Consider the following 26,981-nt stretch of genomic DNA (forward strand, 5'->3'; position numbering starts at 1 on the left):
AAAAGTTTGATAGTTTCTTACAAAGTTAAATATATGTCCCAGCAATTCTATTTACCTTATACATAAATGAAACTTTATATTCACAGCAGAACCTGTATGTGAATGTTTTATATCAGGCGACCCCAAACTACGGCCCGCGGGCCGCATGCGGCCCCCTGAGGCCATTTATCTGGCCCCCCGCCGCACTTCAGGAAGGGGCACCTCTTTCATTGGTGGTCAGTGAGAGGAGCACAGTATGTGGCAGCCCTCCAACGGTCTGAGGGACAGTGAACTGGCCCTCTGTGTAAAAAGTTTGGGGAAGCCTGGTTTATATGATCTTTATTCATACTCACCAAAAACTGGACATAACCTAAATGTTCTTCAATATGTGAATGGATAAACAAACTGTGGAAACCTACTCAGCAATAAAAAGACATGAATTTTTTGGATTAACACCTGTGGGGAAAAGCAAAACAAAAAAGCAAAAGAAAGACATGAACTACTAATATTCACAACATATGTGAATCTCAGAGGCATTATTTGAGGGAAAGAAACCAGTCTCAAAAAATTACATACTATGTGATTCTTTTTATATGACATTCTGAGAAAGGCAAAGCTATAGGGATGGAGACTAGATCAGTGGTTATCAGAGGTTAGTAGTGTGGGGAGGGTTTGACTACAAAGGGAAAGCATGGAAAAATTTTTTGGGAGTAATAGAACTGTTCTGTGTCTAGATTGCAAGGGCAGTTACATGAATCTATTAATAAATATGTATTAAAACTCATAGAACTATGCACTAAAAAGTTAAATTTTATTATATGTTAATTTTTTTAAAAAGTTCCCAACATAGTACCTGACACATAATTCAAGCTCAGTGAATGCTAGCTACTTTCCTTTTTCTCTTCCTCTATGTTTCCAGGAAATTGACTAGCATCTGACAGTTGTATTTTTATTAGACAGGGTCTCACTGTGTTGCCTAGGCTGGTCTTGAACTCCTGGGCTCAAGAAATTCTCCTGCCTCAGTACTCCACAGTTCTGGGATTATGTGTTTGAGCCAACCACACCTGGCCTGACAGTTGTTTTTCGTTTTTTGTTTTTTTTTTGAGATGGAGTCTCACTCTGTCGCCCAGGCTGGAGTCTAGCGATCTTGGCTCACTGCAGCCTCTTCCTCTGCCTCCTGGGTTCAAGTGATTCTCCTGTGTCAGCCTCCCAAGTAGCTGGAACTACAGACGTGTGCTCCACACCCAGATAATTTTTGTATTTTTAGTTGAGATGGGATTTCGCCTTGTTAGTCAGGCTGATCTTGAGCTCCTGACCTCAGGTGACCTGCCGGCCTTGGCCTCCCAAAGTGCTGGGATTACAGGTGTCAGCCACCATGCCTGGCCCCTGACAATTGTATTTTAATGTTTGTATGATGTATTTTGAGCCCCTTTAGGGAAAGAACTGCTCTTATCTGGCTTGTCTCTGTTTTCCCCAATGCCCAACAGAGCCTGTTATATATAGAATATGTGCTTAATCACTGTGTTGAATGACTGACCAATATTGCTATAGCATTCTGCTATGAGAGTCTTAGTGAGGGTGTGATCACACATTTTAGGGAATAAGGATGAGTAGGTAGCAGTATGAATCCAGGAAGCTACAAGATCTGCTTAGGACTTCTGTTTGTGCCTGTGGTATCTCGTATAGAAGTATAACACAGGGTTATGAACTTATGCTCTAGAATCATACAGACTCCATTCTGCCTTTTACGAGCTTTGGAAACTTGGGGAAGTTACATAATCCCTTTCCACCTCAGTTTCTTCATTAGAAATTGGAGAAATAATAGTAGTAAGCCTTTAATGAAGTTGCTGCAAATATTAAATGAATAATGAATTGCCTATAAAGCACTTAATACAATGCCTGACACATAGAAGAGGCTCAGTGAAAGTTTTTATAATTATTATTATCATTAGAACATATATTTTGATGCAAGCAAGCCTGTATTCAAAACTTGGCTTCACCACTTACTGGCTACACAACTTTAGGCAAATAACCTCAATTTTCTGAGCCTTGATTTTTTTTTTTAAAGCTATTTGAGGAGGGATGTTGTAGGGATATTGTGAGAAATTAATGTATGTAAAGGCCCTAGCACAATGCCTGGTTCATGATACGTGCTAAAGCCATGTTTTTTTCTCCCTCAACATGAGGGTAAAATAGTGAGGGCTGGCCTGTATAGTGAAATTCCAGATCAGCTCTATTACCATCCCGTGGCACCACAGTGTTCAGCCATGTGAGCCACTCCCAGCAGTGTGGCTGACTTGACTAAGACCGGGACACTGCAGGAGATCGAGGTAGTTCTATTTTTGCCTAAGTGGCTGATATTAAGAGGGAGGGCATAATAGAACAGGATCACACATTTATAGGGACTACAACTTTTCTGGCAGCTTACCCAGCCTCCTACATATGCCTGTGTACTTTTTAAAAGGTCTGACTTTTGGGCCAGGCGTGGTGGCTCATGCCTGTAATCCCAGCACTTTGAGAGGCTGAGGTGGGCAGATCACTTGAGGTTGGGAGTTCAAGACGAGCCTGGCCAACATGGTGAAACCCTGTCTGTACTAAAAATACAAAAATTAGCTGGGCTTCTTGGTGGATGCCTGTAATCTCAGCTGCTTGGGAGACTGAGGCATGAGAATTGCTCATACCCCAGGGAGGCGGAGGTTGCAGTGAGCTGAGATTGTGCCACTGTACTCCAGACTGAGTGACAGAGTAGAACTGTCATGAGACCTGTTTAGAGTTTAGTGGGGTAGAAATAGACTTGTTTTCCATTGTCCCACCCAGAGGCATGCTATGTCTTAGGAGGCTGTGAGAGTTCAGGAAGCTGGCACCAGATAGAATCAGAGCTAAGGGAGCTAAACCCTGAGGGGAGCAGTCAGCAGGTTCACTTGCAATATCTAAGGTGCCAGAAGGAACTTGGACTTTATAGGTAGTAGTATATAGGGAGAGAGTGGGAAGCCCAGTGCTGTGGCTAATATGGGCCAAATTGGATGAAGATAAGTAGCTGGGTTATTCACAGAAGTTATTACCATAATGAATAATAATTGTATTCCCTTTCAGGCTTTGGGCCTCATATCCTTACATTCAGATAGCTGTAGACAACACTTAAGTGTTCTGCCTCTAGTCTCTCCTGGAAAGCCTTGTTGTACATGCTGCCAGTGATCTTCCTAACCTACATTTGGGTTCTGTGTCTCATGACATGATTTCCTTTTCCTGTTTCCTTTAACTTCCTGTACTTTGCACTCCATCTCTTAAAATGCTACTTTAGCCTTTCTTTGTTTCTTATTTAAATATGTTTTTAAAGAGTCGGAGTCTCGCTCTGTCATCCAGGCTGGAGTGCAGTGGCATCATCATGGCTCACTGTAGCCTTGAACTCCTGGTCTCAAATGATCCTCCTACCTCAGCCTCCTAAGTAACTAGGACTACAGATGCGCACCACCACACCAGGCTAACTATTTTTCTAGAGACTGGGTCTTGCTATGTTGCCAAGTCTGGTCTTGAACTCCCAGTCTCAAGCAATCCCTCTACCTTAGCCTCCCGAGTTGCTGGGGATTATAGGTGAGAGCCGCTGCACCCTGGCTACCTTTGTTAATTCTCTAGACATACCTCCTACCACTTTGGTCTGGCTCCAATCTTCTTTGTCTTATAAACATTTTGTGTTTATTTCCAGTCCGCCTTCTTTGCTCAGGTAGTTCTCCTTACCTGGAATTAACCTCTTGTACCTCTCCTCCCACCTCTAGCCCTGTTTGTATCAATCTTAGTTGTCCTCTGGAATGTGCCAGCTACATTTTTTATGAACCTTCCCTCACTTTCCCATCCCCACTGATTTTCCTCATCTCAGTACTAACTCCCATAGCACATAATCTCTGTTGCTCAATTTAGCACTTAATCAGAAATTACCTTCCTTTGTGCCCTAATGATTTTGATTGTATTGTTTGTGTATAAATTTGTCTTTCTGCACTAATAATGATATTATTAGTATTATTATTTTTTGAGATAGAGTCTCACTCTGTTACCAGGCTGGAGTGCAGTGGCACGATCTTGGCTCACTGCAATCTCTGTCTCCGGGGTTCAACTGATTCTCCTGCTTTAGCCTCCTGAGTAGCTGGGACTACAGGCACACGCCACCATGCCAGCTAATTTTTGTATGTTTAGTAGAGACAGGGTTTCACAGTGTTGGCCAGGATGGTCTCTATCTCTTGGCCTTGTGTTCTGCCCACCTCAGCCTTCCAAAGTGCTGGGATTATGGGCATGAGCCATGGTGCCTGGCCATACTGGCATTATTAAAGTACAACTCATTAGATTACTTCTACCATGTGCCAAGCCAAGCTTATTACATATGACGTTTTGTTTATTTCTTAACTACTCTGTGAACTAGGTGTTATTAATGCCATTTTAGACATGATAAAACTATAAATGAGTGGCTTACCTTTGTTTACTTAATTAGTCTAAATGCTGATCTGCCCTTCAACACTCCCACCATTTGGCTTTAGTTCATTCTACTAGTTCATGTTATACTGCATTTTCTTGCTCTATGCTATAACAACCCCAAACATGCTCTTCATATCTTATGATTGTGCCCCTGTTCCAGTTAAATCCTTATTCTGGCATTTCTCTCCCTCCTACTTTGCCTGTAAAAATTTCGCCCAAGCCAGGCTTGGTGGTTCAGGCCTATAATCTCAGCTACTTGGGAGGTTGAGATAGAAGGATCACTTGAGGCCAGGAGTTCTAGACCAGCCTGGACAATGTAACAGGACCCCATCTCTTAAAAAAAAAAAACCCACACATTTCAGTGGAATTACTGGAATAAAACAATGACAACAACAACAAATAGAAGCAAAAGAGAAAATAAATTTTATTTATCCGCCAATGCATAGATCAGGGTTTCTCAACCTCAGCATTGTTGATATTTTGGGCCAGATAGTTCTTCGTTGTGGGGAGCTGTCCTGTACATTGTAGGATGTTTGTAGCAACTCTAGCCTCTACACACTGGATGCTAGTAGCAAACCTTTTCTTTTTCCCTTCCAGTTTGGCAACCAACATTATTGCCAGTTACAATTGTCAGTTGTCAGTTTTCATGCTGTCCCTCGTTGAGAACTACTGGCCTACAGTAAGTGTTGCTTCATCCAAGAAATCTTGTTTGTTCCCCTACAGTAGGAAGTAATCCTCTCTCATGTTCTAGAGTACTTCACATGAACCTCATGTTTGGCATGTTGCTCTGTTCTTTATTGTAACTGGGTCCATCCTTATCTGTCCTACCAGATTGTGGGTTTCTCTAGAGGGTATGAACTAGGTTTTATTCATTACTGTTTCTCATAACATTGTGTTTGGTGCAGAGCCTTTCTCATAAAGATGCTGAGTTGAGGTTTTTTAAATTTTGAATTTGAAAACAAAGATGCTATCTTATTATTTTATGCCCTTTAAATTGTTTCTCTAGTGCAAAGGAGGAGTACAGAGTGGGCTGGTCAATGGTATTGGAGACAGAGTGCTTTGGACTTACAAGTTCCCTATCAGGATAAAAACTGAAGTCAGTGTTGGGTTGTTTGTCTGGAGTTGCTAGAGTCTGGACTCTAGACGTGTTAGTGTGTGACCTATATGTCTGATCTCCTCTTTGACCCTCTTCTCTACTCTTCTGTTTTATGTTATGAATCATATGCAGACTCTGAATGGAGGTAAGATTACTGTACTTAAAATGATAGGAAAGACTTTGAGAATAACACATACTGTAGGGGCACAAGTGAAGAAGAAAAAAGGAGAACACCGAGAATGCTGAAAGGCTATGCAGTAGAACAAAAGTATGTACTTTTAGAGCAAGAAAGCTGATGGTTTTAGGTATACTTTTGAAAATTATTAGTTGTTTGACTTCGAAAAATTTCTCTCTCTCTTTCCTTCCTTTTCTTTTCTTTTTTGAAATAGAGTTTTGCTCTGTCACCCAGGCTGGAGTACAGTGGCATGATAACAGCTTACTGCAGCCTCAAACTCCTGGGCTCAAGTAATTCTTACTACAGCCTCCTGAGTAGCTGGGATTACAGGTGCATGCTGTCATGCCCAGATAATTTTTTAATTTTTTGTAGAGATGGGATTTCACCATGTTGCCCAGGCTGGTCTCAAACTCCTGAGCTCAAGCAATCTCTGCCTACCTCAGCCTCCCAAAGTCCTGAGATTGTAAACATGAGTCACTGCACCCAGCCTGGAAAACTTCTTAAACTCTGTGAACTTTTCCTTACCATCAAATAGGTCTGTAATTCCTACCTTGAAAGATTATAGCAAAGATGAAATAAAATCATGTATATCAAGTACCCAGCCTGTGGTCTAGTTTAAAGTAATAGTATTACTACTACTTCTCCTACTACCATTGCTATAATATGCTAGGCTTGTGCTGTGTACTCTTGCCTACACTCTCTCATATAATCCTTATAAGAAACCTCTGAGACAGATATTAATTTTTTCCGTATAACCAATAAGAAAAGAGACTGAACTCATAGTTAACCATTTTTGAGGTTATTGCGACTCAGATCTGCCTCAGGCTGATAATAATGTTCTAAAGTTAGATTGTGGTGATAGTTGTACACTTCTGTGAATATACTAAAAACTATTGGGTTTTATACTACAGTTGGTATGTGAATTAAATTTCAATAAAGATGTTTTTTTTAAAAGCGCCACTGCATTGATTGGAGTGGTGGTCACCTTTCATTTGCCTTTCTGTAGCCCAACCCATAACAGTCCTTAGGGCCCTGTAGAAAGCACTTTGAAAGTCATGTTGATTTTTATCTCCATTTTTAAAAAAATTTTTTTGAGACAGGGTCTCGCTCTGTCACCCAGGCTGGAGTGCAGTGGCATAATCTCTGCTCACTGCTGTCTCCGCCTCCTGGGTTCAAGTGATTCTCATGCCTCAGCTTCCAGAGTAGCTGGGACTACAGGCATGCATCACCACACCTGGCTAATGTTTTTGTGTTTTTAGTAGAGATAGAGTTTCGCTGTGTTGGCCAGGCTGGTCTCAAACTCCTGGTCTCCAGTAATTGGCCCGCCTTGGCCTCCCAAAGTGTTGGGATTATAAGCGTGAGCACTGTGCCCGACCTCTATCTCCATTTCCCTTACCTCCAACTTTGATAGAGATGCAGTGGTGCTTTCAATCTGAAGAGTACCATGGTCACTGGAAGCATATCCCTGGTTAGCTAACTGACAGCGAGGTTACCTCATTTCCTGGGCAGGTATAGATGCCTTTTGAGGACATCAGACTGAAGAGTCCAGGAGGATTCTCTTTTGGAGAATTTCTCCATCTCTCCCTCTTTTTCTTCCACCCCTTTTTTTTTCATAGTTAATACTGCTTTTTGTCCCTCGACCCAATTCTGAACATAATTTTATTTCTTTTCTTTTTTCTTTTTTTTGAGTCCAAGTCTCGCACTGTCACCTGGGCTGCTGCAACCTCCACCTCCCAGGTTCAAGCGATTCTCCTGCCTCAGCCTTCTGAGTAGCTGGGATTATAGGTGCCTGCTACCACACCTGGCTAATTTTTTGTATTTTTAGTAGAGACAGGGTTTCACTATGGTGGCCAGGCTGGTCTTGAACTCCTGACCTCGGGATCCACTTGCCTTGTCCCCCCAAAGTGCTGGGATTACAGGCATGAGTCACTGCGCCCAGCCTGAACATAATTTTCTTTGCTTTCCCTGCACATAGCTTTGACAGCCTGGAGATACTGCTGCTGCTGCTTTTTCTCCTCCTCCTCCTCTTTCTCTTTCTCTTTTTATTTGCTTTTTGTTTTTTGAGACGAAATTTCACTCTTGTTGCCCAGGCTGGAGTGCAGTGGTGCAATCTCAGCTCACTACAACCTCTGTCTCCTGAGTTCAAGTGATTCTCCTGCTTCAGCCTCCCGAGTAGCTGGGATTACAGGCATGTGCAACCATGCCTATCTAATTTTTGTATTTTTAGTAGAGACAGAGTTTCACCATGTTGGTCAGGCTGGTCTTGAACTCCTGACCTCAAGTGATCCTCCTGCCTTGGCCTCCCAAAATGATGGGACTACAGGCATGCACCACTGCACCCAGCCTCTTTCTCCTTTCTTAAAAAAATTTACTATATACAAATTAACTTCAGCATTGGTTTCTGATATATACATTGTGTTGCTACAGTAATTCTTCTTTGACTTCAGTTTGGAGGCACCTCTCTGCTTTTTTTCTTTCTAGTTCTCTGCCTGTATCCTGGTGCAGTCATCATCTTATCTCCTACTTCATGGAACATTCTGACCCTCTGCTCTTAATTCAGGCAAAGCCCAGACTGAAGTCTGCTCAGGCCCTTTGGACAGAACAGAGACCATTGACATCATGAATGACATCATTTTTCAGGTGAAACCTGCTCCTTGAGCTAAAGAAATGTCCTGATCTCATTCTTCCTTGTAAATACTTATAGGGTGGCTGTAGCATTCACCAACCAGTAGTGACTTATAATGAGTTTATAGGCCACAACTTCTAATGTTTTTTAGCCCTTCCACAAGTTTTTTAGCCCTGCTTATGTATTCAGTCCTAACTTTTGTGAGTTTCTTATAATAACTTTAGAATAAACTATTTGGACTTTGACTTTTTAAAAGTCTAAGTATGAGCTTTGGAGTCCAACCTAGGTTCAAATCCAAACTTTGCAGTGTACTAAGTGTATGGTCAAGTGATTTGGAGACTCACACTTTCCTCTTACATTTTCCTCATCTATAAAGTAGAGATGAAAATAGGATACTCTTTGCCATTAACAAGCCCTAGACTAGTGAGAGAGACAAATATATAATATAAGTGACAATAGCACATTTTAAGGGTCGTAATGGTAGTACATACAGGGTCTGTGGGAGTTTCCAGAGGAATCAGGATGCAGTGATCTTATGTGTACTGGTGTAGCAGAAAACATATTGTCAGCCAGCACTCAAGCAAGGGTACCAGTTCCCAGACAAGCTCAGCTACACATCAGCAAGAGTAGACATAGTTTGCAATCTGTCCCAGTGCCATAGCCAGATACAAGATGAGGTAGCAGCTCCCCCAGATGGTACCCCTCATGTTTCCAGAAAAACCCAGACAGTGGCTTGCTTTGACAGATAGGGAAATTCTTTCTTACTAAGCAGGCTGTTGTTTTCCTTCCCCCTCTCTTTGTTGTTGAGTCTGCTTTGTCTATTCTGGATGGTAATCCTGTTTATGACAGGGATTAGATATATTCGTAAGACTTGTTTGTGTATGTGTCTATATATATGTACATGTCTATATGTGCCTTTGTGTTTGTGGGGTTTTTTTTGTATGTGTGTATATACATCATTTTATGCTTGTGTGGGTATGTGTCTTTCTGTATTTAGATGTGTGTGTATGATAAGAAGTGGAGGGAGAGGAGAACACTGAGCCAAGGAAGTAGGGGCTGAGAGAAAGCCTATAAATGAGGTTGAGGATCAAGAAGAAGGTGAGGGACAAAGGGTTTAGCCTGAAGTATAATACACAGGACCTGGAAGTAAAAGCAGAGCCAGAAATGTAATCAGCAGCCCAAAGATGCTGTTAGCTAGGCAGAATCTGGGCCCCACAAAGTGGTAGGCAGAATGCAGTTATCATCTAGTAACTGGGAATGGTCAAGCTAGCAGAGAAAGAAAAGCCATGCTTCAGGTATTAAAAACTTCCAACTCTTCCTGTCTAAGGAGGAATTGGCAGCTGGCTCCCAAGGCTCTGCTTCCCTTCAGACCTAACTGGTGTTTGTGTTTGTTTGACTATATGTGTATTTTTTCAAGTCCTTCTGTGCATATCTGTATCTGCATATGTCTCACATTCACTTCACTTAATGTTTGGTGAGTTTCCTTTCATTCATTCTTTCATTCTTCTCCTCACTTATAAATACCTCCTTTAAAATATTTGTTACTTTTTTGATGTGCTCCTTGCCTTCCTCCTTTCTTTCTTCTGCAAACATATTTACTACGTGTTTTGTGCTAGATGCTGGATATGCTTTGCATATCAATTTAAAGACTAATAAGATGAGTTTTCTACCTACAAAGGTCTTACATATTACTGAGGCAGAAAAACATATTTAATCTTGATAGAAATTGTAAGAAGAGATGAGCTCTGTATGCTGTGGAAGTAAAGAAAAGTTAACCTATCTGAGGATGACAGGAAAGACTACCCAGAAAAGGTGTTGACTGATATGAATTTTGAGAGATGAATAGGGGTTTACATGGGAGGGAGCTGAGAATGATGTATCATGTGGAGTAACACATATGATGTCCTTGGGAATCTGTGGTTCTGTGGTTCTTTTAACTTAAGCAAATGTAATACTGGGGCAGGGAAGGAGAGGTTGGGAATAAGATTAGAATGGCAGGCTCTAGCCAGATTTGTGTGCCATACCGAGGAACTTGGATTTCATCCCAAAGATGATGAGCTAGAAGTAAACAGAGCTGGCCTCAATTCTGACTGAAGGTATGCCAGGAGCAGGTTTTGCAGAGGAGGTGAAGTTGGAACTTGGTTTTTAAGGATGAACAGGAGTTTACTAGATGAAGATAGGAAGAAGAGCATTCCAGGAAAGGGGAACTTAATGAGTAAAGGCAGGAGGCAAAAAATATGGCAAGTTTAGGAGACATCAAGTAGGGAGGTACTAGAGAATAGTTATCTATAAGATAGGGACACCAGTAACATATACGTTCAGTGGATGATGTGGGGCTTGAAAAAGAGATTGGTTTACAAAGAATCCTTTGTAAACCGTAGAGCTGTTTGCAAATTTCCATAGTTTTTGTGTTATCAAGTTTCTTCAAATTTTTTGTCAGTCCCAACATCCATCAGGTCTTCTCAGGTATATATCCACATAGGCAAACACTTCAGTAGTTTGGCACTGACTGGATGAGAGATATGCTTGCCCTTTCTTCCTTCCTTCCTTCCTTCCTTCCTTCCTTCCTTCCTTCCTTCCTTCCTTCCTTCCTTCCTTCCTTTCTTTCTTTTTCTTTTCTTTTCTTTTCTATTCTTTTCTTTCTTTCTTTCTTTCTTTCTTTCTTTCTTTCTTTCTTTCTTTCTTTTCTTTTCTTTCTTTATTCTTTCTTTCTTTCTTATTGTACTTTAGGTTCTGGGGTACACGTACAGATCATGCAGGATTGTTGCATAGGTACACACATGGCAATGTGGTTTGCTGCCTCCATCCCCCCGTCACCTACATCTGGCATTTCTCCCCATGTTATCTCCCCACTCCCCTGCTGTCCCTCCTTGGCCCCCTCAACAGACCCCAGTGCGTGATGCTCACCTACCTGTGTTCATGTGTTCTCATTGTTCATCACCTGCGTATGAGTGAGAACATGTGGTGGTTGATTTTCTGTTCTTGTGTCAGTTTGCTGAGAATGATGGTTTCCAGATTCATCCATGTCCCTACAAAGGACACAAACTCATCATTTTTTTGTGGCTGCATAGTATTCCATGGTGTATATGTGCAACATTTCCTTGTCCAGTCTGTCGTCAATGGGAATTTGTGTTGGTTCCAGGTCTTTGCTATTGTAAACAGTGCCACTGTGAATATATGTGTGCATGTGTCTTTTATAAAAGAATGATTTATAATCCTTTAGGTATATACCTAGTAATGGGATTGCTGGGTCAAATGGAATTTCTATTTCTAGGTCCTTGAAGAATTGCCACACTGTCTTCCACAATGGTTGAACTAACTACCTTATACTCCCACAACAGTGTAAAAGTGTTCCTATTTCTCCACATCCTCTCCAGCATGTGTTGTCTCCATATTTTTTAATGATCGCCATTCTAACTGGTGTGAGATGATATCTCAATGTGGTTTTGATTTGCATTTCTCTAATAATCAGTGATGATGAGCATCTTTTCATATGTTTGTTGGCCTCATATATGTCTTCTTTTAAAAAGTGTCTGTTTGTATCCTTCACCCACTTTTGGATGGATTTGTCTGTTTTTTTTTTTTTTTTTTTTTTTTCTTGTAAGTCTGTTTTAGTTCTTTGTAGATTCTGGATATTAGTCCTTTGTTAGATGGGTAGATTGCAAAAATTTTTCTCATTCTTTTGGTTGCTGGTTCACTCTAATGATGGTTTCTTTTGCTGTACAGAATCTCTGGAGTTTAATTAGATCCCATTTGTCTATTTTGGCTTTTGTTGTCAGTGCTTTTGGTGTTTTAGTCATGAAGTCCTTGCCTATGCCTATTTCCTAAATGGTTTGGCGTAGGTTTTCTTCTAGGGTATTTATGGTGTTAGGTCTTATATTTAAGGCTTTAATCCATCTGGAGTTAATTTTGGTGTAAGGTGTCAGGAAGGGGTCCAGTTTCTGCTTTCTGCATGCTGCTAGCCGTTTTCTCAACAGCATTTATTAAACAGGGAATCCTTTCCCCATTGCTTGTTTTTGTCAAAGATCAGATGGTTGTAGATGTGTGGTGTTGCCTCTAGGGCTTCTGTTCTGTTCCATTTATTTGTATCTCTGTTTTGGTACCAGTACCATGCTGTTTTGATTACTGTAGCCTTATAGTATAGTTTGAAATCAGGTAGCATGATGCCTCTGGCTTTGTTCTTTTGGCTTAGGATTGACTTGGCTATGCGGGCTCTCTTTTGGTTCCATGTAAAGTTTAAGGTGGTTTTTTCCAGTTCTGTGAAGAAGATCATTGGTAGCTTGATGGGGATAGCATTGAATCTATAAATTACTTTGGGCAATATGGCCATTTTCACAATATTGATTCTTCCTAACCATGAGCATGGAATGTTTCTACATCTGTATGTGTCCTCTCTTATTTCCTTGAGCAGTGGTTTGTAGCTCTCCTTGAAGAGGTCCTTTACATCCTTTGTTAGTTGTTTTCCTAGATGTTTTATTCTCTTTGTAGCAATTGTGAATGGGAGTTTGCTCATGATTTAACTCTCTGTCTGTTATTGGTGTATAGGAATGCTTGTGATTTCTGCACATTGATTTTGTATCCTGAGACTTTGCTGAAATTGCTTTTCAGTTTAAGGAGATTTTGGGCTGGGATGATGGGGTCTTCTAAATATACAATCATGTTGTCTGCAAATAGAGACAATTTGACTTCCTCTTTTCCTAATTGAATACCCCTTTTTTTTTCTTGCCTAATTGCTCTGGCTAGAACTTCCAATACTATATTGAATAGGAGTGGTAAGAGAGGGCATCCTTGTATAGTGCCAGATTTCAAAGGTAATGCTTCCAGTTTTTGCCCATTCAGTATCATATTGGCTGTAGGTTTGTCATAAATAGCATTTCTTGTTTTGAGATATTTTCCTTCGATACCTAGTTTATTGAGAATTTTTAGCATAAAGTGCTGTTGAATGTTGTCAAAGGCCTTCTCTGCATCTATTGAAATAATCATGTGGTTTTTGTCTTTGGTTCTATGTGGTGGATTGCGTTTATAGACTTGCGTATGTTGAACCAGCCTTGCATCCCTGGAATGAAGCCTACTTGATTGTGATAGATAAACTTTTTGATGTGCTGTTGCAGTTGGTTTGCCAGTATTTTATTGAAGATTTTTGCATCTATGTTCATCATGGATATTGGCCTGAAGTTTTCTTTTTTTGTTGAGCCTCTGCCAGGTTTTGGTATCAGGATGATGTTGGTCTTATAAAATGATTTGGGAAGGATTCCCTCTTTTTGTATTGTTTGGAATCGTTTCAGAAGGAGTGGTGCCAGCTCCTCTTTGTATGTCTGGTAGAATTCAGCTGTGAATCCATCTGGACCTGGGCTTTTTTGGGTGGTAGGCTCTTAATTACTGCCTCAATTTAAGCCCTTGTTATTGGTCTATTCAAGGTTTCAACTTCTTCCCGGTTTAGGCTTGGGAGGGTGCAGGTGTCCAGGAATTTATCCATTTCTTCCAGGTTTACTGGTTTATGTGCATAAAATTGTTTGTAGTAATCTCTGATTGTATTTCTGTGGAATCAGTGGTGATATTCCCTTTATCATTTTTTATTGCATCTATTTAATTCTTCTCTCTTTTCTTTTTTATTAATCTGGCTAGTGGTCTGTGTATATTGTTGATCCTTTCAAAAAACCATCTCCTGGATATACTGATTTTTTTTGAAGGTTTTTTTTGTGTCTCTATCTCCTTCAGTTCTGCTCTGATCTTAGTTATTTCTTGTCTTCCGCTAGATTTTGAGTTTTTGTGATGTTGCTCCTCTAACTCTTTCAACTTTGACAATAGAGTATCAATTTTAGATCTTTCCTCATTTCTCTTGTGGGCATTTATTGCTATAAATGTCCCTCTAGACACAACATTAAATGTATCCCAGATATTCTGGTACATTGTATCTTTGTTCTTGCTGGTTTCAAAGAACATCTTTATTTCTCTGCCTTCATTTCATTGTTTATCCAGTCAATGTTCAGGAGCCAGTTGTTCAGTTTCCATGAAGCTGTGTGGTTCTGAGTTAGTTTCTTACTTCTGAGTTCTAATTTGATTGCCTGTGGTCTGAGAGACTGTTTATGATTTCTGTTCTTTTGTATTTGCTGTGGAGTGATTTACTTCCAATTGTGTGGTCAATTTTAGAGTAGGTGCAATGTGGTGCTCAAAAGAATATATATTCTGTGGATTTGGGGTGGAGATTTCTGTAGATATCTATTAGGTCCACTTGGTCCAGATCTGAGTTCAAGTCCTGGATATCATTGTTAATTTTCTGTCTCATTGATCTGTCTAATATTGACAGTGGAGTGTTAAAGTCTCCTACTATTATTGTGTGGGAGTGTAAGTTTCTTTGTAAGTCATTAAGAACCTGCTTTATGTATCTGGGTGCTCCTGTATTGGGTGCGTATTTAGGATCATTAGCTCTTCTTGTTGCATTGATCCCTTTACCATTATGCCCTTCTTTGTCTCTTTTGGTCTTTATTGGTTTAAAGTTCATTTTATCAGAGACTAAGATTGTAACTCCTGCTTTTTTTATTTTCTCTCCATTTGCTTGGTAAATCTTCCTCCATCTCTTTGTTTTTAGTCTATGTGTGTACTTGCACCTGAGATGGGTTTCCTGAATATAGCATGCCAATGGGTCTTGACTTTTTATAGAATTTGCCAGTCTGTGTCTTTTGATGGGGGCATTTAGCCCATTTACATTTAAGGTTAATATTGTTATGTGTGAATTTGATCCTGCCATTTGATGCCATCTGGATGTTTTGCCCGTTAGTTGATTCATTTTTTTCATTGTGTCTATGGTCTTTACCATTTGGTAAGTTTTTGGAGTGGCTGGTACTGGTTGTTCCTTTCCTTGTTTAGTGCTTCTTTCAGGAGTTCTTGTAAGGCAGGCCTGGTGGTGACGAAATCTCTCAGCAATTGCTTGTCCATAAAGCTCCTTCGCTTATGAAGCTTAGTTTTGCTGGATATGAAATTCTAGGTTGAAAGTTCTTTTCTTTAAAGATGTTGAGTGTTGGCCCCACTCTCTTCTGGCTTGCAGGGTTTCTGCGGAGAGATCTGCTGTGAGTCTGAAGGGCTTCCCTTTGTGAGTAACTCGACCTTTTTCTCTGGCTGCCTTTAGCACTTTTTTTCCTTTCATTTCAACCCTGGTGAATCTGATGATTATGTTCCTTGGTGTTGGTCTTCTTGAGGAATATCTTTGTGGTGTTCTCTGTATTTCCTGGACTTGAATGGTGTTCAGGCTTGCTAGCTTGGGGAAGTTCTGAATAATATCCTGAAGAGTGTTTTCCAACTTGGATTCATTCTCTCCATCACATTCTCTCTGGCTGCACTTAGCATTTTTCCCCTTCATTTCGACCCTGGTGAATCTGACGATTATGTGCAGAGATGCTAGGCAAGTACTTTTAAGTCTGCTGCAGTGGAACTTATAACTGCCTCTTTTCCCAGGTGCTCTGTCCTTGGAAGGTCGGCTTTATTTATAAGTTACAGTCATGATGCTGCTTTTTTTCACAGATGCCCTGCCCGCAGGGAGTAGTCTAGTCACAGTCTGCCAGCAGAGGTGTTGCTGAGCTGCGCAGGCTCTGCGTAGCTGCTGTGTGAACTGCCTCAGTAGTGGCTGACCGCCTTGGTAGTGGTGGTTGCCCTTCCCCCCATTGAGCTGGACTATCCTGGGTCCAGCTTCACTTGCTGGGAAACTCTCAATCCAGAGCCTTTCAGATTGCTTGTTACGTGGGGGTGGTACGCACTGAGCCAGATTGCCTGGCTCTCTGTCTCTGCCCACTCCCTTTCAGTTGAATGGGCAGCTCTGTCTCCCCGGTGTTCCAGGCGCCAGTTGAAATGGCCACCCAGATTTGTGTGAGTTTCTGTGCGCCAACACAGCACCGGCTGAAACCACTGTGCTGAAAACTCGTGGTACTTTTTGGCCCAGGAATCTCCTGGTTTGTGGGCAGTGAAAATTTGTTTGGAAATGCAGTGGGCACTTACTCTCTGCGTTGTTCTTGCTGGGAACTGCACTCCGGAGCTGTTCTTATTTGGCCATCTTGGATCCTTCCCACACCCTCCTTCATCTAGCCTCTTGGTATCTTGAGAAGAGAGAGGCAAGATTAGAAGTCTCTGGGAAGTCACTGGTAAGATTAGAAGTTGCTGGGTCCCTTGACAAGGGGGATCATACTATTTATTCTTGTTTATCCTCAGCCACTAGGTTTCTCCTCAGGTAAACAGTATAAATAGTATAAGCCCCCTTGTCAAGGGGACCTAGGTTGACAGTAGTCAAACACAAATCAAGCACTTTCTACATGTAGGCACTGTGAAGGACTGTGCCTTAAATAATCTCCTTTTCTCCACATTGTAACTGTGAGGTAGTTTGCATTTTACAGGCTCTAGGTGACATAGTGGTAAATGGCAGAAATGTGATTCAAGACATTATCTGTGAAAATCTTTTTCTTGTATGACACTTCATAAGCTTTCTGACTTCTCTGGATGTTGAGCAAGCTGTGTGATCAGTTGAGAGTGGAAAACTGTGTGGTCCTAGGCAGTATGGGGATGGAGGAGTTGGAGAGAAAGTTGCTGGGCTCTGTCTTTGGGATTGAGTGATAGCACTTTCCTCCACATAGAACAGTGGTTCTTGCCTTGAAGGACAGACTCTCTTCTGTATATCTGTCTCACCTAGATGCTTTCAATATGTCTGATTAATATGTGTGTCCTTGGTTCTCAGCACAAGACCTGTCACATAGTAACTACTCAGTAAGTGATGGCTAGGCAAATGAAAGAACAAATGCTGTTTAACAAAGGCCTCTGGAACTCCTCTAATACCTGCATTACTCTTCTGCCTTCTCTTCTATGTAGTTTAATAGGCTAGTAGAATATTTTGTCCTTAACATACACATATGCACATAAACACACACACACGTGTGTGTGTGTATATATATATATATATATATATATATATATGTATATATTTTTGTATTGCTCATTGACACATAAGCCTAAATCCTCCCTCTTAGAATTGATTAGATGCCAAAAGCTTCTTGGATGAGGCATGAGTTTGTTTTATTCTCTTGTATTCTTTGTCCATAAGCCTCTTCCCATACCCCCCATCACTGCCCAGAGGTGAGTGTCATTTGTAAGGAACATGTGGTAAGCTCTGTTTTTGCCAAGTAGACTGAAGTGGGTATTCTATTTTGGAAATGGAGTTCTAGAAGTTTTCCTTCTGTTCAATGTTTGGCTGGGTTTGTGATCCTCTCAGGGTGTTGGAAAACCATGCATAGGGATGGTAGAATGAAGGAAAACCGAGCGGGGAATCAAAGTTGCCTTTTGTTCATGGGAATTGTTAAGGAGAGAGATTTTCCTAGCACCTGAAACCAGAGCAGAGGGTGGATTTGTTATATCTAGTCCAGGGATCAGCAAAGTGTTTTTTCATATGGCCTGCAGACTAAAAATGATTTTTATTTTTTTTTCTTTCATAATTGAGGTTTTGTTGGTTGAGGATCTGTACAGACATTTCAATTTGTAAACAGTTCTTAACATATGTACTGAAAATCTAAAAAGCCATGTATTGTAATTCTTTTTTAAAGTTATTTAAGTGACTTTCCAGCTTAAAATTGGGAAGCAATTGTCCTTAAGAGACTATCAGGTACCAGTATCTTCACATGTTGATAAGCTGTTACATATGCCCCACCAATTCACAACTGAATAGCATATACACTACATATTCAAATTTTAAATCTTTCACAGCACAGTAACAAAGTTATTAAGAAAACGGGACTACCACACCAAAGACGTTACAGAGTGCACACAATTCTGACAGAGAGAGCCATGATCTCTCAGGAGTGATTGTCTTTAGGAAACAATTCTGCTAAAAAACAACATGGGAATAGAAGTAATTTAAAATGCTTAATACATTAAATGCAGGACTGACTCCATATTGTCATTTAATATGGTTTGTATTATAGGACATAAAAACTAACCCCCTATGTACAGAATGTTAAACTGACACATGAGACAGTCAAAGCCTCCCATAATTCAGCATCCCACACTATTTTGTGGTTGTACCAAAAAATAAACAACCATTGAATGATTTCACCTCTTAAAAAAAGAATTTATACTTAAAAAATGGGATGAGGTGGGATTCCCTTCTTAAAAATGTTTCTAGAGCTACTAAAAAACCTGCATTTACAAAATAGTTGATAGAAATATTCCTCTGGATTGTACAAGAAGAGAGACAGGGACCACTGATAAGATATGGTATATGGTATTACTCAAACTTGGCTTCTTTCTCTCCTGCTTCATCAGAGGCTGAATTCTCCTTAGTTTTCATTTGCCCTTTTTCTGCAGATAAATGTTCTTTAGTTTCTTGATTAGGCACTTCGGCCTGTTTTCCCTTTGCTCCTGTTTTTACTTTTGTTTGAACTTTTTTGTCTGAAGATGTATCCTTCGCTGCTGCCTGTTTTGGCTTCGCTTCCACTTTTGCAGAAGCAGGTTTAGCAGACAACTGTGCCTATCTCCTCTTGGGCTCTTCCTTGGCATCCTCTTTGGCGGAGCTAGCCTTCCTTTCAGGCATCCTGGCGGCGCACTGAGAGCCTTCACAAAGCTGGGCTGCCTGGTCACTGCTGCTCCTCCCGCTGCCCGAGCTGCTAAGACCCACAGAAGGAGCAGTGGGAGAACCCTGATTTTTACATTTTTAAATAGTTTAGGGAGAAATCTAAAGAAGAATTTCAAGATGTGAAATTTATATGAAATTGAAATTTCACTGTCCATAAATAACGTTTTATACAGCCACTCTCATTTATTTACATATTGTCTATTGCTGCTTTTACACAAGAATAGCAGAGTTGAGTAGTTATGACAGAGACCATATGGATCACCAAGCCTAAAATATTTACTGTCTGACTCTTTACAGAAAAAGTTTTCTGGCCTCTAATCTATCAATTAAAAAAAAAAAACAGCTTTACTGAGAAATAATTCACATTACTGTGCAATTCACCCATTTATAGTATATAATTCAATGGGTTTTAGTATATTCACAGATACGTACAACCATCACCTCAGTCAATTTAAAAACATTTTTGTCACTTCAAAAAGAAACCACATACACATTAGCTATTGTTCTTCTCTCTCCCCATTACACCCAGCCTAAACAACCGTGAATCTACTTTCTCTTTCTATAGATTTGCCTATTATGGACATTTCATGTAAATACAATCATATAATATGTGATCCGTTATAACTGGCTCTTTTCACTTATCATGTTTTCAAGGTGCATTCATGTTGTATCAGTACTACCTGTATGTGTTTGTGTACATATATCTGTACTTTATGTCTTTTCATGGCCAAATAATATTCTGTTGCATGGACATACCATTTTTGTTTAGCCATTCATCAATTTATAGACATCTGGTTTGTTTCACCTTTTGGCTATTATGAATACTGCTGCTATAGACTTATGTATAAATTTTTGTGTGGACATGTCCTTTGTGTTTTGCTTGGATATATATTTTCATTTCTCTTGGGTATATAAATATGAATAGAATTGCTGGGTCATATGGTAACTGTGTTTACCTGTTTTAGGAACTGCCAGAGTGTTTTCCATATAAAAATGGTTCAAGTGGCTAAACCATTTTTACATTCCTGTCAGCAGTGTATGAGGGAGCTTATCTCTCTACATGCTTATCAACACTTGTTATTCTCTGACTTTTTGATCACAGTCGTCCTAGTTGGTATAATGTAATATCTCATCATGATTTTGATTTACATGTCTCTGATCACTAATGGTATCGAACATCTTTTCATGTGCTTAATCGTTATTTGTACATCTTCTTTTTTTTTTTTTAGATGGAGTTTCGCTCTTGTTACCCAGGCTGGAGTGCAATGACGCGATCTCAGCTCACCGCAACCTCCGCCTCCTGGGTTCAGGCAATTCTCCTGCCTCAGCCTCCTGAGTAGCTGGGATTACAGGCACGCACCACCATGCCCAGCTAATTTTTTGTATTTTTAGTAGAGATGGGGTTTCACCATGTTGACCACGATGGTCTCGATCTCTTGACCTCGTGATCCACCCGCCTTGGCCTCCCAAAGTGCTATTTGCACATCTTCTTTAGAGAAATATTAGATCCTTTGATAATTTATTTTATTTTTATTATTATTTAAAAATATTTCCTTCTTAATTTTATATTCACAGGGTACATGTGCAGGTTTGTTGCAAGGGTATATTGTGTGATGCTGAGGTTTTGGTTTCTGTTGATTGTCTTATTCAGATAGTGACCATGACATCCAATAGAAATTTTTTTCAGTCCTTCTCCCTAGCCCCCCTCCTTTTGGAGACCCCAGTATCTATTGTTCACATCTTTCTGTCTCTGTGTACCCGAGATTTAGCTCCCAATTTTAAGTGAGAACATGCCATATCTGGTTTTCTGACTACATACATTAATTCACTTAGGATAATGGCCTCCAGTTGCTGCAAAGGATTTTCATTCCTTTCCGTGGTCAATATGTACCACATTATTTTCTTTTTTCTTTCTTTTTTGAGACAGGGTCTTGCTCTGTCACCTAGGCTGGAGTGCAGTGGATGATTCCAGTTCACTGCAGCCTCGGTCCTCTGGGCTCAAGTGATCTTCCAACTTCAGCTTCCTGAGTAGCTGGAACTACAGGCATGTACCACTGTGCCTGGCTAATTTTTTTGTATTGTTTTATAGATAACGGGGTTTTGTCATGTTTCCCAGGCTGGTCTTGAACTCCTGAGCTCAAGGTATCCTCCCCACTTGGCTTCCCAAAGTGCTGGGATTACAGGTTTGAGCCACTGTGCCTGGCCTGTACCACATGTTATTTATACAGTCCACTGGATAAAGAATCTTGATGGGCATCTAGGTTGATTCCATGTCTTTGCTATTGTAACAGTGCTGCAGTGAACATTAAGAGTGCACATGTCTTTTGAGTAGAATGATTTATTTTCCTTTGGGTATGTATACAGTAATAGAATTACTGGGTTGAATGGTAGCTCTATTTTTAGTACTCTGAGAAATCTTGAAACTGCTTTCCACAGTGGCTGGAATAATTTACATTCCCATCAACTGTGTATAAGTGTTCCATTTTCTCTGCAGCCTTGCCAACATCTTTTTTTTTTTTCTTTTTCTTTTTTTTTTTGAGACGGAGTTTCGCCCTTGTTACCCAGGCTGGAGTGCAATGGCGCGATCTCGGCTCACCGCAACCTCCGCCTCCTGGGGTCAGGCAATTCTCCTGCCTCAGCCTCCTGAGTAGCTGGGATTACAGGCACGTGCCACCATGCCCAGCTAATTTTTTGCACTTTTAGTAGAGACGGGGTTTCACCATGTTGACCAGGATGGTCTCGATCTCTCGACCTCGTGATCCACCCGCCTCGGCCTCCCAAAGTGCTGGGATTACAGGCTTGAGCCACCGCGCCCGGCGCTTTTTTTGCTTTTTAATAATAACTTTGTGGCCTGATGTGGTGGCTGATGCCTATAATCCCAGCACTTTGGGTGGTGGGTAGATTGTTTGAAGCCAGGAGTTTGAGACCAGCCGGGCCAACATGGTGAAACTTGCTCTCTACAAACCAATACAAAAGTTAGCTGGTCATGGTGGTATGTGCCTGTAATCCCAGCTCCTCAGGAGGCTGAGACATGAGAATGGCTTGAACCTGGGAGGCAGAGGTTGCAGTGAGCCAAGATTGGGCCACTGCACTTCAGCCTGGGTGACAGAGTGAAACTCTGTCTTAAAAAACAAACAGGGCCGGGCGCGGTGGCTTAAGCCTGTAATCCCAGCACTTTGGGAGGCCGAGGCGGGCGGATCACAAGGTCAAGAGATCGAGACCATCCTGGTCAACATGGTGAAACCCCATCTCTACTAAAAATACAAAAAATTAGCTGGGCATGGTGGCGCATGCCTGTAATCCCAGCTACTCAGGAGGCTGAGGCAGGAGAATGGCCTGAACCCAGGGGGCGGAGGTTGCGGTGAGCCGAGATCGCGCCATTGCACTCCAGCCTGGGTAACAAGAGCGAAACTCCGTCTCACAAAACAAAAAAAAAAACAAAAAAAAAACAAGAACAAAACAAACAAACAAACAAAAACAATTTTTTCTATTTTTAAATTGAGTTGTCTTTTTGGTATTGAGTTGTTGAAGTTCTTTACATATTCTAGATACAAATCCCTTATGAGATATGTGATTTGAAGGACAGAAGTTTTTAATTTTGATGAAGTCCAGTTTATTTATTTTTTTGCTGTTGTTGCTGCTCATGATTTTGAGGTCATATCTAAGAAATCATTGCCAAATGCAAAATGATGACTTACTCCTGTGTTTTCTTCTAAGAGCTTTAAAGGCAGCTGAAGCTTAATGTGCACCAAGCTGGATTCTAAATATTATGTCATCCAAAACCTGCTGTATACACTGCCTTCCTCATCTCAGTTGAAGGCAAGTCCATTGTTTTAATTGCCTAGGCAAAAAAGATTCTAATTAATGATTTTTTTCAACTTTACATTTATTGGTAAATCCTGTGGGTTCTTCCTTCAAAATATATACAAAATAGAATTATTTCTCACTGTCATTCCATTGCAGGCACCAAGCTCCATAGTCTCCTAGCAGATAACCATGTCTACATTTATTCTTAATGTAGCAGCTAGAGAGCTTTTTGGATAAAAATGTAAACCAGATCATTTCACTCCTCTGCTCAAAAGCTTGTGATAACTCTATTTTTTGTTTGGTGTGAAAGCCAGAGTCTCCACAAAAGTGGAGGCCCTCTGCGAGCTGGTCCCCACTTATTCTGATTTCTCTCTGACTTGTATTTCCCTTGGTTACTCACTATAGCTGCATTCTTGCTATTCCTTCATACTCTTTTGCATTCCTGCTTTAGGGCCTTGGTTCTAGCTCTTGCCCCTGCCTGGACTGTTCTTTCCCTAGATATTTACTTTATGCCCTCATATTTCCGTATTAAATATACTTTGTGGCTGACGTGATGGCTCATGCCTGTAATCCCAGCACTTTGGGAGGCCAAGGTAGGCAGATCAATTGAGGTCAGGAGTTAGAGACCAGCATGGCCAACCTGGTAAAACCCTGTCTACTAAAAATGCAAAATTACCTAGGTATGGTAGCATATGCCTGTAATCCCAGTTACTTGATGAGGCAGAAATGTTTGAATCCAGGAGGTGGAGGTTACGGTGAGCAGAGATTGTGCCACTGCACTCCAGCCTGGGTGACAGAAGGAGACTCTGTCTCAAAAAAACAACAAAACAAAACAAAACCCCCAAAAATATACTTTGTCGTTTGTCATACTTCATCTTGTCAAAGAGACCTTTCCCAGACCACCCTAGTTAATAATGAAATCTGCATCTCTTCTTCATTCCTGGCACCCAGATCTTCATTATGAATCACTTTTTAAATTTTTTTTTTAATTTTGAAGAACTTACCATCATCTGGATTTTATTATTTAATCACTTATTATTTTATTATTTATTGCCTAGAGTATAAAGTTCATAAGGGAAAGGAATCTGTTTTGTTCACTGCTGTATCTTCAGTACCTAGAACAGTACCTGGCTCAGTGTTGGTACTTTTTTGTATGGATTCAAAGTACTATCTGGGGTCATTTACTAGCCTTAAGCACTTTCTTTAGTATTTTTTTTGTAAAGTGTCTTAGTTAGCAATGAATTTTCTCAGTGTTTATCTGGAAATGTCTTTATTTTGCCTTCATTTTTTTCATGAGAGTTTTGCCAGATGTAGAGTTCTTGGTTGACATCCCCCTTCTTCAGTGAGCCCTTTGACCGTGTTATCTGTTTGTTTTCTGGCATCCATTTTTTTGGTGAGAAGTTAACTGTTAATCTTACTGGAGTTCACATGTATCATGAGTCATTTTTCTCTTGCTGCTTTCAAAGTTTTCTCATTGCCTTTGACGTTTAGCATTTTACTTAATGTGTCTATTTGTGGCTCTCTTTGAGTTTATTCTATTTGGAGTTTATTAGATTTTCTTGATGGCTAGATTAATGTTTTTCAAAACACTTGGGAGATTTTTCAGCCATTACTTCTTTGAATACTTTTCCTTTTCCTTTTTCTTTTCTTTTCTTTTCTTTTTTTTTTTCTTTTTGAGATACAGTCTTACTGTCACCAAAGCTGGAGTGCAGTGACACAATCTCAGCTCACTCCAACCTCTGCCTCCTGGGTTCAAGCGATTCTTGTGTCTCAGCCTCCCCGAGTAGCTGGGATCACAGGCGTATGCCACCACACCCAGCCAATTTTTGTATTTTTAGTAGAGATGTGGTTTTACCATGTTATCCAGGCTGGTCTTTAACTCCTGGCATCAAGCGATCCACCCACCTTGTCCTCTCATAGGCATGAGCCTTCCTGCTTCTTTTTTTTTATCTTCCCCTTTTGGTATTCATATTATGCATACGTTGGTGTGATTAATGGTGTTCTACATTTCTCTGAGACTCTGTTCATTTTTCTTCATTCCGTTTTCTCTGTTTTTACGGTTGTATAATCTCTATCAGTCTCTCTTGAAGTTTGCTAATTCTTTTTCTGCCAGTTCAGATCTACTATTTAGCCTCTCTCCTAATTTTCCATTTCGTTTATTACACTTTTCAACTCCAGAACATCCATTTGGTTCGTTTTTTTAAAAACAGCAATTTCTATGTCTTTATTGACATTCTTTATTTGATGTGACATTGACATCATGCATTCCTTTATGTCTTTAATCATGATTTATTTTTCAGTCTTTGGACATATTTATAATGGCTAATATATAGTCTTTTTCTGTTAAATCTGACATCTGGTCCCTCTTACTGAAAGTTTCTGTTGCCTGCTTTTTTTCCGGTATATGGGTCACACTTTCCAGTTTCTTTGTATGTTTTGTTCCTTGGTTTGTTTTGAAGCGGAACACTTTTGATAATATATTGTAGCAACTTTGGGTACTTGTCTGATTCTTCTGGGGCCTGTTATTATTTTCCTGTTTATTTGTTCAATGACTGGCTAGACTGTTTAAGTAGTTGATCCCTCTCCTCCCACAGCAGGGTGAATCCTCTGATGTTGTTCCACAGAGGACTTTGGTAGGCCCACAGTCATCTTTGGATGATTATGATTTGGGCAGAACTTTGACTATCTCTTTCCCTGGTGCCACACCCAGCTTTTTAGGTTCACTAATTGCCATCTGATTGCTCTGCTCTTTGCAACAATGCCCTGAGGCATAAATTGATTCCCAGACTAATCCAATTACGTTAGAGTTCCTTTGAAGGGCTAGTTCCTGAGGTCATTGTTTGAGATTTGTTCTTTTCTGGTTTGTTTTGGAGACAAGAGTCCCACTCTTTCACCCAGGCTGGAGTGCAGTAGCATGATCATGGTTCACTGTAGCCTCACCCTCCTGGACTCCAGTGACTACCTCAGCCACCTGATAACTGGGACCACAGGTGTGTGTCATAACACCTGGCTTCTTCTTTTTTTTTTTTTTTAGTTCTGGGATATATATGCAGGCCTGGCTAGTTTTTAAATTTTTTGTGGAGATGGGGTCTCCCTATCTTGCCCAGGCTGGTAAAATTTGGTCTTACTCCAAGAGACTCCTCCCAGCTGCTTCTTTCCCTAGTTATCTCCATCAAATTCTCTAGTCTACAGTTTAGCCTTTATCTCCAATGAATCTACTATTTTTTTCCTTTTACCACAACTTCTACTATTTTGAGAATACCCTACCCTTAGTCTTGAACTTCTCTACACTCTGTTGAGATGAGGTCATTTTCCCTGTGAAGAGATTAAGAGCTCTTTGTTTATAGCAGGGCTCCCCAAACATTTTACACAGGGGGCCAGTTCACTGTCCCTCAGACCGTTGGAGGGCTGCCACATACTGTGCTCCTCTCACTGACCACCAGTGAAAGAGGTGCCCCTTCCTGAAGTGCGGCGGGGGGCCGGATAAATGGCCTGAGGGGGCCGCATGCGGCCTGTGAGCTGTAGTTTGGGGATGCCTAGTTTATAGCCTGCTTCCTCTGCTTGGCAAAATCCTTTAGTCATAGTTTTGGAGCTGGGGTGGGGGACAATGACATGCTTCTGAGTGACACCACCACTTTAGGAGCTGAGGACTTGGTAGAGGGGTGGCAGTAGCCTCAGGTCTTTTTGGCTTGCTTCTCCCAGATTGTAATCACCATCTTATGAGCCAGGGCAATGCCAGTTGTGTCCCTGGTATTCTCAGTGGCACTGCATTCAAGGTAAAGCTCCTGTCCTCTGAGTGGGGGCTAAGCAGGACAACAGAGGCCCACCTTTTAGCTGTACTCACTTAGAACTTAGCCTCAGTAACAGGTAGCTGGTGGAGGAGGATCAGAAACACTAATATCCTGCTCAGGACATTCTAGGCAGCTAACTCTTTAACAAGGAGCTTAAGAGAGAAGGTCTGTGTTTTTAGCTGCATCAGTGTGGAGTGGAGTGTCTTGTCATTGAGTTGGGAGAGGCAAGGCAGGGAACAGGTCTTGGTTTACATATTGTGGACTCTGGCTGTTCTTAATAGATTTTCTTAAACATACGTTTCTTCATTGGCTGTATGCCTTTAAGACCATTTCCAGAAACTTTAAATCGTTGCTTTTGAAAAATAAGTTTCACCAGTTTTACTGGAGAGTGGGTCTGTGGAACTTCTCATGCTGTCACCAGAAGTCCCTTCTAACCC

General features: G+C 40.8%; 1 protein-coding gene and 1 pseudogene across 9 annotated transcripts in view; one reads left to right on the top strand and one right to left on the bottom strand.

Annotated features, from left to right (window-relative positions):
• STIM1 (stromal interaction molecule 1) overlaps nucleotides 1-26,981 on the top strand; it is a 244,747-nt gene that overhangs the window by 135,011 nt on the left and 82,755 nt on the right. The gene's annotated exons all lie outside the window — the stretch shown is intronic.
• Nucleotides 18,579-18,904, bottom strand: LOC120364658 (non-histone chromosomal protein HMG-14 pseudogene; annotated as a pseudogene).

Source organism: Saimiri boliviensis, chromosome 6, assembly GCF_048565385.1.
Source record: "Saimiri boliviensis isolate mSaiBol1 chromosome 6, mSaiBol1.pri, whole genome shotgun sequence".
Taxonomy (NCBI): domain Eukaryota; kingdom Metazoa; phylum Chordata; class Mammalia; order Primates; family Cebidae; genus Saimiri; species Saimiri boliviensis.